The sequence below is a fragment of the Saccopteryx leptura genome, chromosome 6 (assembly GCF_036850995.1).
Source record: "Saccopteryx leptura isolate mSacLep1 chromosome 6, mSacLep1_pri_phased_curated, whole genome shotgun sequence".
Taxonomy (NCBI): domain Eukaryota; kingdom Metazoa; phylum Chordata; class Mammalia; order Chiroptera; family Emballonuridae; genus Saccopteryx; species Saccopteryx leptura.
This window is the reverse complement of record NC_089508.1, coordinates 40,366,032-40,375,631: the sequence shown is the minus strand read 5'-3', so window position 1 is coordinate 40,375,631 and position 9,600 is coordinate 40,366,032. Positions and strand designations below refer to the sequence as shown.

Genomic DNA, 9,600 nt, shown 5'->3' with positions numbered 1-9,600 from the left:
GAAAGATCGTTATTAAATTAAAAAAAAGACAAGTTGCAGAACTTTTAAGAATACATTTAAAATGTATTATTAGCAAAAAAATAAAGATTGGAGCATTGCCCACTCCTCCCCCCAAAAAAACAATTAATGGCAAAGCTATGATTACATTATATATTATTTAATGTTTCTATTTATGAATGTTTATGTGGTATGGAATTTTTTCTATATTAATGGAAGTTTTGGTATGAAACTTTGTAATTAACAATTGCTCACACTCCCTGTCTTCTTTCACATACGTACTGGTAACTCATGTCACTCAACCCACACACCTATGAGCATGCTGAAGCACACTAAAATTTCTACCCATCACATGTGGTCTTTGTGTTCATTTACATGCATAGCATGATCTGCGATGTAAAACAATTGAGATAAATTTCAACAAACCGTGCAAGAAATCATCTTATTTCAGAGCCCCTTTCTTCTCTTCTGATGGTTTTCTTCACGCCCACAATATCCAAATCTTGGCACTGTCTTCCAATCTCATTTCAACTTCTTTTTTAAAGTAAAGTACTCCCAAATCTATCTTGACCACTCACCCAAAGTCCACTCTAATTATTTCTAACTGGACATTTCCCACAAGCCCCTCAAACATGTCTGAAAGTGGCTTATCTTTCTTTCCAAATCTATTTTTCCTCCTGTGCTTATTTATTTGAGGGTACCTCAAACTTTGTTACACCCAGCTTGAAGGTTTGAGTCATCTACTTTTTCCTTTGGTTTTACCACCACACGCCACTCCCACCCCCAAGCCAATCTTGACCAAATTTTAGCAATTCTATGGCCTTACTGTGCAAGCTCAGCTTCCTAACTCCATGAGGCCGTCTTACCTCCTCTTGAACTCACCTTGCCCTGCGCTGCAGCTCTGCATGCTTATTTCCAGAGCCCTCTGGTCAGTGGTCCATGGGCAACAGAGCAGAATAAGGATTTTATGGGGATTTTGTTTTTTTATTTTTTGTTAAGAGGAGTAATGAACGTGAACTGAAAATGAGCTATCTGAACTACCACACAGTAACATGTATGCCATTATAATGCCTGTTTACATTTTCTCTGGCTGAAAAAAGAGTTCTAGATTTTTGGTAAAGTGTCATTTTATGTGAATCAGCAGGGTAACAAAAAAATATGGATATTGTAGACATTCAGATGTGCTCAATTCCAGATCTTATCACTTATTTTACTTTTCATAAGCTCAGATTCCTTATATTTGAAATGAGAATAATAAGCTATATCATAAGATTAAGATTAAATAAGGTATATGCGTACCTGACTCCATATATGCTATAAATATTGATTGAATGAATGAATGAAGGCACCCATATCTTCATCTAGCTACTTTCTACTTATCTTTTAAAACTCAATTGCAGCCATATGAGTTTCCCAAGAATGACTTCTGTGCTCCACTTCTCTGCTTGCATATCTCCAGTGCTATATTTATCACACACTCTGTCATTACTATTTCCTTGTCAGTCTTCTAAGTGATATTTTGGTAAATTCCTTGAGGACAGGAATAATGTTTTATCTGACTTGGTATCTGCAGCAATTAGTGTGGTTCCTGGCAAACAGCATCCACTATTTCAATAAACGTTGAATGATAACTTTATACAGTTAACCAAATGTCTGTGCCATAAGCTTTACTAATTTTATTCTAAGATAAAGCAAACTACAAACATTGGGAAAAGATAGAAATTTAACCACCAAATATCTACTGCAGGTATATTAACAACAAAAGTTGAGATTAGGAGATCCAAAGGAGACAGTCCTAAAGCCAATCAGAAGTCCCAAGTTGTACGCAGAATTGCTACAGTCCCGGTGGCCATCACAAGGGGGAAACGCGGGTACAACACCGACAAATTGGCTTCCAAGTTCCCTTCCAGGAACGGCTAAATCATGAGACCAATTTAAAGCTCTCACGGGCTGCCTTGCAGACTTTCAACCAGTAATACGAAGGGTGACCAGAACATGGGAAAGAAATGAAATTTCATGCAAAATGGAGGCGGTGGGCACAGGGCATAAGGGTAACTTTTAAACCAGTAAAACTAGGGACTCTGTGGGCATCCTGTAATCATTCCCGGGTATGAAATTAATGCTAAGTAATAATCTACCACAACTTTTTCTTCCCCACTTGGAACACAGGGGCTTTTCCTTAGGTTCTTAATAAGCAGATAGCTTAGTTGCATGTTTCAGTGATGGGCATTTTGGTTCCTCGCATTTAAAAATGCGGTCAAATCCACTCAGGATGGGAAAATTCAATAAAGGAGCTATAGCGAGCACCTTCTGTGCAGTTCCAAATCTTCCAAGCCGAACTGGACGTATGAAGTATCACTTAGAAGCATTTATTACCGTTGGTGTGTTGGATGGTGACAGCCAAAGAGCGTATGGTTCCTGGAGTTCACAGGACCCTGAGCAGCAGGAGTCGCACTACACGCCACAGGGGGCGGTCAGACCACCGGGGACCCGACACTAGCAAAATGGCGGTAGTGCATCTATACGCGCGAGACTACTACACCGCCAAGGAACGTCACGTTACCAGGGCAACGACGCTCGTGCGTAAGGGTGCGGTCCTGCTGAAAGTTCAGGGCTATCTCGTAGCCGTTGCTGCCGCTTCTGGATCCAAAGGAAGGCCAGATCCCGGGCGGCTAAGCTGATCTCCGCCCAAGCGAACTTTGTCCAAGTCTGGAGCGTACGAAGGGCACTTCTTCCTCCACCCCTCCTCGCTTTGTGGGGCCCAAGGGGGCCGCCTGGAGCGAAAGCAGGCCTGGGGGCGTGGCGAGCTGATCCGCCCCGCCCCGCCCGGCCCCGAGCGCGCGCTCAGTTCCGTGCGGACCGGAGTTGACGTTAGCCATGGAAACGTGTATCGGGCCGCGGCGCTGCAGAGGGGAGCTATTTGCCTGGCCGGCACAGCTTCTCAACCTCCCGGTTCTGGCCGCAGGCAGCCTCCCCGCGGGAGCGCCCAACCTGTTCACCTGCAAAAGTGCAGTCGGGATGCCTTTGCATCGCCTCTAACCTCGGGTGACTCGAGGTATGTTCGATCCCCAACACCCACCTGGGGACTTCTTTTGTTGCGTTATTTTCAAGACACGTTGTTTTTCCAGTTTTAATTGCAACAATTTCTCGTTCTTCTTTATAAAACCTTCAAGTGCGATTATTGCACCCTTTAAGACTTCAGATGAACTCAGTCACTAGAAGTATCAATACGATATGAGTTTAGCTTTTCTTTTTATACAGGGACAGAGATAGAGTCAGAGAGAGGGATAGATAGGGACAGACAGGAAAAGAGAGAGATGAGAAGCATCAGTTCTTCATTGCTGCACTTTAGTTGTTCATTGGTTGCTTTCTCATATGTGTCTTGACCACTGGGCCTTCAGCAGACCGAGTAACCACTTGCTGGAGCCAGCTTTTGTTCAAACCAGATGAGCCCGCACTGGTGATGTCCTCCGCATCCCAGCATCCCAGTCCGGGGCTCTATTCATTGCGCCGCCGCCTGGGCAGGCAAGTTCAGCTTTCTTAAGGCGTTTTAGTCCGTTGACTTACAGCATTTTGTTTCTAAGAGACACGTGTGAAATAGAAAATGCCCTTTTAATCTTTGTTTTAGGAGTGGCCATGTTATCCCCAATATTAACAAATTATGCCCCTTAGATGGTACTGAACTTTTTCTCTCCTTATCTCCAAATAAACCACTTTTGCCCCAAATTGGTCTTCTTATGGTCTCCTGTCCGTGAGTCTTTACCCATTGATCTCCTTTTCTCCACAACTCTCTGTCAAGGACCTGCGTTTACTTCCATAAATTCTACTTCATTAGAAGTTATTTATCAGGCCTCTGAATTATCTGCTTTATTGTTATTCCTTTCTTATTCAGCTGTGTAATATTCGGTGTTTGTCTGTTTTTGATTAACTCATTCCTGCAATTAGGGCAAAAGCCATCTTTATGTTATTGGGTATGCTCTGTCACCCATGATAAATCCCCAAACCTTTATCATTCCAATTACAGGTATTGCTATTTCAGTAATTTACATGTTGGGGCATGTACATTACTCTTTAAGTTTCCTTCTTAAACAGCTGCCTACTAGTTACTAACTGCCACCGAAAATACCAAGTTGAAACCTTTTTTGCAAGAACAATGTTGAGATACAACTCACCCATTAAAACTGTACAATTCAATAGGTTTTAGTATAGTCATAGAATTGTTCAACCTTTACTACTGTACAGTCAATTTTATTTTATTTTATTTTTTAATAGTTTTTTAATATTTGTTTTTATTTTATTTATTAATTTTAGAAAGGAGAGGGAGAGAGAGACAGAGACAGAGAGAGAGAAGGGGAGAGGAGCAGGAAGCATCAACTCCATATGTGCCTTGACCAGGCAAGCCCAGGGTTTCGAACCGGCAACCTCAGCATTTCCAGGTCGACGCTTTATCCACTGCGTCACCACAGGTCAGGCTGTACAGTCAATTTTAGAACATTTTCATCACCCCTAAAAGATGCCTTGTACTTTTTAGCAATCACTCTGCCCTGTTCCCTTCTCACTATTCACACCAGTGTAGGCAAACACTAGTCTATTTTCTGCCTTCAGAGATTTGTTTGTTCTGGACATTTTATATAAATGGAATCAAATAATATGTGTCTTTTTGTGATTGGTTTCTTCCACTTAGGATTTTATTTTCAAGGTTCATCCATGTTGTAGCATATATCAGTACTTCATTCTTATTTATGCCTAATGATCTAACATTGTATGTGTATACCACTTTTTATTTCATCTAGTTCATGGACATTTGGGTTGTTTCTATTTTGGGACTATTAATAATATTTCTGCTATGAAGTTTCATGTATAAATTTTTGTGTAGACTTGTTTTCATTTCTCTTAGGTAAATACCTAGAAATGAAATTTTTAAGTCACGTGGGCACTGTTATGTTTAGCTTTTTGAGGAACTGCCAGACAGTTTCCCAGAGCAGCTGAAAAATAGTACACCATTTTACATTACCACTTGAAGTTTCTAATTCTTCCAAAACCTCACGGAAGCTTGTTAGTCAGGTGGATTGAAGTGGTATCTCCTTGTGGTTTTGGTTTGCATTTCCCTAATGAGTAATGATACTCTTTCCCTAATGAGCACTGTCTTGGGTGCTTATTGGCCATTTTCCAAATTAGTAAGGGTGGTGATTCTTGGAAAAGTGGAACTTTAGTATATTTCCTTATGAATTTTTTAAAATACATTTTAGGAACATGGGTAAGTGCATGCTGTTATTACTGTACTGATAGTTTGGGCAGGAGTTTTTTAACATAAGCAGGAATTACTTTTTCTTAAGTTTAATTTTGTTTAATAATTTAAGGCTATTTATAAACTTGCTTGTTTTCTTGATAATGAAAATTGAAATGATTCTGGAGTTGCTTTTACCAGTAACAATTATTTGAGAGGAAAATCATCTCTACCCTACTGGATTATAAACTTCTTCGGGTCAGAGACCAGCCTTATTGCTATCACCTAACAAGTTATTCAAAAGTTTAAATTTGTAGAAAGTACTAATTTATCATTTAACTATTTCTCTATGAAAGAAAAGATAATACATTTAGTCTATATTAACAACGACAAATTGTAATCTTTAATCCTTACCAGCATCCTCTAACTACTTTCACAGCAAATTAACATAGGGGAGAAAAAGGATCCTAATGTGTCAGTGTTAATATCCTTCATATATAAAAAGTTCTTTCAAATTAATAAGAAATGTGAACACTACAATATAAAAAAAGGCAAAGGACACGAAGAAGCAATTTACATTTAAAAATGACATTTAGCTACACATGCAAACATATACATGTGTGTAGTGAATATTTGCAGATAGATCATATTCTTGGAATAATTGGGTTCTATAAAAAGAAATATTCAGGGATTAAGGAAGTACTCTTATAAATTAAAAATAGATTTAATAAAAATTAAATAATTGGGAGATAGTAAGTTTCCCAAAAGTACAACAAAAATAGAGTTGAGACACAGTGCAGAATTATTCAGTAAATATGTATGTATTCAGCATAACCTCAGACTTGTTAGGATCACTGTTATGTATATATTTTACAAAAGATATGCATTGGCAAGGATGTAGAGAAATTTGAGCCCTTATAAACTGGGAATGCAAAATGGTGCCTCTGCTATGGAAAATAGTACGTAGGGTCCTCAAAAAAAAAAAGAAAAAGAAAAATTAAAAATAGAGCAACCCAGCAATTTCATTTCTGGGTATTTATCCAGATACCCAAGATCTCAAAAAGATATTTGAACCCTCATGTTCATTGCAACCTTATTTATAGTAGCTCAAAAGTGGAAGCAAATCAAGTATCCATCAACAGATGAATGAATAAAGAAAATACGGGCCTGACCAGGCAGTGGCTCAGTGGATAGAGCATTGGACTGGACATAGAGGACCCAGGTTCGAAACCCCGAGGTCGCTGGCTTGAGTGCAGGCTCACCAGCTTGAGCGCACGGTCGCTGGCTTGAGTGTGAGATCATAGACATGACCCCATGGTCTCTGGTTTAAGCCCAAAGGTCGCTGGCTTAAGCAAGGGGTCACATACTCTGCTATAGTCCCCAGTCAAGGCACATATGAGAAAGCAGTCAATGAACAACTAAGCGGCTGCAACAAAGAATTGATGCTTCTCATCTCTCTCCCTTCCTGTCTGTCTATCCCTGTCTGTCCCTCTCTCTGTCATACACACAAAAAAAGAAAGAGAAAATACAGTATATGTATACAATGTTATTCAGCCCTAAAAAACAAGGAAACCCTGCCATCTGCAACATGGATGAGCCTTAAAGACATCATGGTAAATGAAATAAGTCAATCACAGCAGCACAAATAGTGCATGATTCCACTTATATGAGGTATCATCAAACTCCTAGAAACAGAAATTAGAATGATGGTTTTCAGGGACTTGAGGGAGGAAGAAATGGAGAGTTGCTGTTGAATAAATACAAAGGTTTAGTTATACAAAATGAGTAAATTCTAGAGATCTACTGTACAACATGTGTTGCTAGTTAATAATATTCTATTGTACCCTAAAAATTTGTTAATAGGGTAGATACACTCCTGTTCACCATAAAAAAAAATCTGAATCTAACAGAACAGAAAAAGAAATGAGTGTAGTCAATGAATGAAAGCAATCAATAAAAATAAATGATTTTTTTTTTTTTTTTTTTTTTTTTACAGAGGCAGAGATAGACAGGGACAGACAGAAAGGAACGGAGAGAGATGAGAAGCATCAATCATCAATTTCTCGTTGCACGTTGCGACTTCTTAGTTGTTCATTGATTGCTTTCTCACACGTGCCCTGACCATGGGCCTTCAGCAAACCGAGCAACCCCTTGCTGGAGCCAGCGACCTTGGGTCCAAGCTGGTGAGCTCTTTGCTCAAACCAGATGAGCCGCGCTCAAGCTGGCGACCTTGGGGTCTCGAACCTGGATCCTTCCGCATCCCAGTCCGACGCTCTATCTACTGCGCCACTGCCTGGTCAGGCTAAATGATTGATTTTTTAAAAGTAACCTTTGCTAAAGAAAATTGAGACAATTGCTAAGACTTCTATTTTTAAGAATCCTATTTGCCAAATTTAGAGAACTATAATTTAGTATAATCCCAGAAAATTGCCACTTTTTATCTTTCTTTGTTTTAAAGGATTTTCAGGCAAGTGTTTTTGCATGATTGTTGAGTTAAAGTTTTGGTAACTAAGAATTCCCTCCTAGTACACTCTCTTTTGATCAGGTAATGCATATGAAACAGAGCAAATTCCAAGTAAAGCAACATTTCCATGGCGGTTTTTGTTTCCCCACCTTCAGAGCAGTGTAAGAGGGAAGCATATGGCCTGAGTCAGTGTTAGGGTGCTATCTTTATCCCGTAGCCTCCCTCTTCCCAGCTTTTATTTTTTTTCTCTAAGCCTTGAGTCATTTTTCATTTTTAACATGTTGGAGGTAGCAGCTGTATAAATGCATCAATCTGTTTGAGAATTAACAGTCTTTCAAAGAGTGTGCCAAATTCTCATTCACGGATTAAATTTTAATTATTCTGATTTTATTTTTCTATAATAGTAATCCAGATTAAAATTTGGGAGCTCTCCATGTAAATGTAATTGTTGCTTTCTACAAAGAAAATATTTTTAAAATACTCCAAGATCTGTAATTAAAAGTCAAACAGTGTCAATTTATCATAATTTTTGCCCTAATTTCCAGTATCTAACATGTAATCTTCTTTTATCCTTAGGAGAGTAGAAAAAAAAATACCCATACTTTAAATTGGTCTTTTAGCAACCTATACTTGCTACCTTCAAATAAGCCCAATAATTTTTTTCTTGTGTGTCTTTGTTCATAACATTCCTCCTTGACCTTTTATATTCTCCTTGGCTTAGCTAAATTTTTAAGGTCGTAATTGAAGCCCCAGCCAATACTTCTCAAACTAGTTTCCATAAAAACACTCTACATATTAGATATCATGGGCAAAATGGGTTTCATAGTCAAATAAATTTGGAAAACTCAGATTACATATTTTAAGCAGGTTTGCTGTGTTGTTCTTTTAACTTCAGAGATGTTTCAAAATCTTTAGCTTGCTGATGCTCTTTATGACTCTTCAAGATGACAGTCTAGTGTAGAATTTCTCAAACTCCTTTGACCGTAGACCCCTTTTCAAGAAACATTGTTTAAGGCAAGTAACCTTCAGCCTTGCTTTTTCATTTTTCTTTTATTTTTGTCGTTTCTTTCCTTTTCTATACATTTTTTCCCAGCCTTTCTTTGAATAGCCTATTAAAGTAACAAATTACCATCCCAATATCCTCCCTCATGCTTCTAATCTAAGGCTTCTTGAGGGAACTCAAATTCTCCTTATACTTCTTTGTCTGTTCTGACTTCATTATTGATTGTCCTCCCCCCCCCTTTTTTTCCTCTTATGCCTATTCTACCTCTGCCTTTCTCTCCTGGTATGAACTAGCTCCTCCATCCTCACCATAAAGGAAATTAAAGTGTAGCAAAGGACAAAGAACAAATTGGACTTTTGACATGTTAAAATTTTCCAGCCATTTCCTTCTCCAGTGGAGAAACCTGGTCATGTTTCTCACTCTGGCAGGTCCTGCTCCTGTATTGCTTTGGGATATGCTGCTCTAGGCAAAATCTTCTCTGACCCAATGAGACTATCAATAAATACTATTATTTATTTCATAATAAAAATTAGTGAAGATTCTTTCCAAACAATTAAAACCTGGGAATACGCCCTGGCCGGTTGGCTCAGCAGTAGAGCGTCGGCCTGGCGTGTGGGGGACCCGGGTTCAATTCCCGGCCAGGGCACATAGGAGAAGCGCCCATTTGCTTCTCCACCCCTCCCCTCCTTCCTTCCTCTCTGTCTCTCTCTTCCCTCCCGCAGCTGGGGCTCCATTGGAGCAGAGATGGCCTGGGTGCTGGGGATGGCTCCTTGGCCTCTGCCCCAGGTGCTAGAGTGGCTCTGGTCGCGGCTGAGCAACGCCCCTGAGGGGCAGAGCGTCGCCCACTGGTGGGCGTGCCGGGTGGATCCCGGTCGGGGGCATGCGGGAGTCTGTCTGTCTCTCCCTGTT

At 39.7% G+C, this 9,600-nt stretch overlaps 1 protein-coding gene across 3 annotated transcripts in view; it reads left to right on the top strand.

The window, feature by feature from the left end:
- Positions 1 to 1,812: 1,812 nt before the first annotated feature.
- The window catches only part of PCNX4 (pecanex 4), a 42,726-nt gene continuing 34,938 nt past the window's right edge, over positions 1,813 to 9,600 (top strand). The window contains exon 1 of one of the 3 annotated variants that reach the window (XM_066388273.1): positions 1,813 to 3,052. The gene's annotated coding sequence lies outside the window, so the exon portion shown is untranslated. The remainder of the gene's footprint in view (positions 3,053 to 9,600) is intronic. The other 2 variants (XM_066388271.1, XM_066388272.1) reach the window with 2 other exon arrangements.